Here is a 2,947-nt window from a genome sequence, read left to right as displayed (position 1 = left end):
CAGCCACTGTGTCAATTCTCCTCTTTTGCTGACCTTCGCCCTTTGCTGAGTTCCACTCATTCTAACAAAGAGAATACCATTTTTTTTTTTTTTGGCAAATAATGTACACACATATAATGTGCAGGAATGATGATGTTATGTGAAAAAAAAGTTCTGGCATACTGCCCAATGCATAAACTGTACATGTCTTGTCACACTTCCAGAAGTGAATTTCTGGTCTCATTCCCCTTCATTCAACAGTACAAAAATATTGCTTTAGATCATATTTGTATAATAAAGGTATAAGGCATGGTCAAGAAGTCATGGATCAAGTTTGGTTGTTGTTAGGTGCCGTGAAGTCAGCTTCAACTCACAGTGAACCTATGTACAACAGAACGAAACACTGTCCAGTACTGCACCATCCTTACAATCCTTGTCATGCCTGAGCTCATTGTTTTTTGTTGACCCTCTGCTTTACCAAGCATAACATTCTTCTCCAGAGATTGGTTCCTTTTACCAACATGACCAGAGTAGGTAAGACAAAGTAGTACTTCAGAATTGGGAAATAAACAACTCAAACTGTGCAGTTTGTTCTGGGGCAGTTTGCTGCCAGGCCTGAAAGTGGTGGAGTTCTTTGTAGTTGATCTGCACCTAGGTAAATCTTGATAGAGACAGGCAGAGGGTTGGTGGAGGGCTGTGCACAGGGCTGGCACAACCCAAGCATGGGCTGGTTCCTCAGCAAGCGAGGGCCTTTTCCTGAGTGTGCCTGTTCCGACATTTCCAACCCCATGTTAAACGAAGGGCAAGACATTGCGAGTTCAGGCTTGCACTGCTCTGGCCCTGCAGGGTCCCTCATCAGCCAGTTACACCTATCTAGTCCCAGCAAGGGCTGCACAACCTCTCTGTGCCCATGACTCTCATACCTGCCCCCCCCCCCAGCCAGAGTCAGTGCGGGTAAGAGGTCCAGACTGAGGGCAGTGGCCAGGCAGCTGAGCAGCAAAGCAGAGTACACACAGCTGTAGCATGCTGGCCTATGTGCCTCAGAAGCTCCTCCACCCCAGGACACACAGACTCCTGCACTGGCACCAGCCACCCTGGTGAGGGCTGTTTCTAGGGTAGAAAAAAAATGTTTTATTCCTCTATTAGAGAAAGCAGTTTGTAGGGGAGAGAAGGGATCCTGTTGAGAGAGGGGATGCTTTAGAAATTAGAAGGTAGGCTGGTGAGGGACTGCTGCTTGGAACCAAACCTCCACATCAACAGGTACCACAATGAAGACCTAACATTACATCTACCAGACAGGAAAAAAAAAATAAAATAAAAAAAAATGAAATTGAAGTCAAGATGTAAAAAAAATATTGGTATAACATGTTTATGGAAATAATGTTCAGGGTTGTGTGGGATGCAAAATATATAATGGTCATGTGTATGGTACTTCAAAAGTGAGCATATTTCATATAAGTGGAATCACACAATATTTTTTCTTTTGTGTTAAGCTTATTTCCCTCAGCAAAATATTTATTCATCCATCTATTAGAACTGGATTCCTTTTTATGGCTGAATAATAATCCACTGTATATATATATATATATATATATATATATATATATACCACATTTTTAATCTATTCATCTTTTAATGTACAGTGGAGTTATTTTCTTCTTTTGGCTATGGAGAATACTAGATTATACACTTAAAATGGTTAAAATTACAGATTTTATGTTGTGTCTACTCTACCCCAAATTTAATACCCTAAAAATTCACAAAAACTGATGGGACATGGCTTGCTAGATTAGCTTACAAAGACTATGACTTCCTCTTGTACCACCTCTCTCTGTCTCTTCTTGCTTGCTTTCTCTAATGATGGAAGCTTCCATGTTTGAGCTACCCTATGGGAAAGGCCCCATGGCAAGTAACTGAGGGTGTCTTGAGACAACAGCCAGTAAGGAATTAAATTGTGCCAAAACTATGTAACTGAGCTTGTCAATAGAACCTTCCCCCATTGAATTTTTAGATGACTTCAGTCTTGGCCAAAACCTTGTTCCAGCCTCTGGAGACTTTGAAGCAGAAGACCCAGATACATTTCACTGTGATTCTTGACCCATAGATATTGTGAGACAATAAACGTCACTGTTTTAAGCCAATAATTTTGGGGGTAATGTGTAATATCAAATATACTGAGTGAGAGCATATAAATGATTCTTTAAGACTAAATGATCTGCTAACCACGGCGGGGGGTGGGGGGACTGACTGCCGTGGAGTCAGATCTGACTCATAGCGACCTCTCCTCGGGTTTCCAAGGTGGTATCACTACGAAAATAGGTTGTCCAACCTTCCTTCTGAGGAGTGGCTGGTGGGTTTGAACCTCCAGCCTTCTGGTTAATAGTCAAATGCCTTAGGCACTATGCTACCAGAGCTCCTAAAGCCTACATACAGCACCCAGTATTCCCAGGTAGTCTACCATCCAAGTACTAACCAGGCCCGACCCTTCTTAGCTTCTGAGATCAGATGAGATTGGGCACATTCAGAGTGGTATGGCCATAGACACTAACCACAGAGGGAAAATAAAATGTAAATTATTTATGTATATATGTGTTTGTGTGTGTGTATGTGTGTGTATACATATAGTTTAGTGAAGAAGAGAGAAAGGCCCGAGACGAATAGCTCCCAATAGTAGCAAAGTACAGCTTTTACACATGGATAGACTTGGGACAAAGATGCCTAAAAAGAATTATTAGGAGATTTTGTAATATGATACACAATGTAAAGTTTCTTCCTAGTTTTCAAATGAAATCTTTTAATGTAAAAATCTACATTACTCACAAGAGAATTATGGAGTTGCATCTCTGCTGAGGGGATGCAATAATGTATTATGAATGGCATAATGGAAATGGTAGAAGCCTTGAGTCAGCCCTTGGAAGGTCAAACACATTGCTAGTAGTGTTGTTGGGTGCTGTTGAGTTGATTCTAA

General features: G+C 41.3%; 1 pseudogene; it reads right to left on the bottom strand.

Moving 5' to 3' along the window:
• Positions 1–2,403: 2,403 nt before the first annotated feature.
• Positions 2,404–2,522, bottom strand: LOC122150944 (annotated as a pseudogene).
• Between the last annotated feature and the right edge of the window lie 425 nt (positions 2,523–2,947).

This window comes from Orycteropus afer, unplaced genomic scaffold, assembly GCF_000298275.1.
Source record: "Orycteropus afer afer isolate SDZICR_OR568_19922 unplaced genomic scaffold, OryAfe1.0 scaffold00265, whole genome shotgun sequence".
NCBI lineage: Eukaryota > Metazoa > Chordata > Mammalia > Tubulidentata > Orycteropodidae > Orycteropus > Orycteropus afer.
This window is presented reverse-complemented; position numbering and strand designations above follow the sequence as displayed.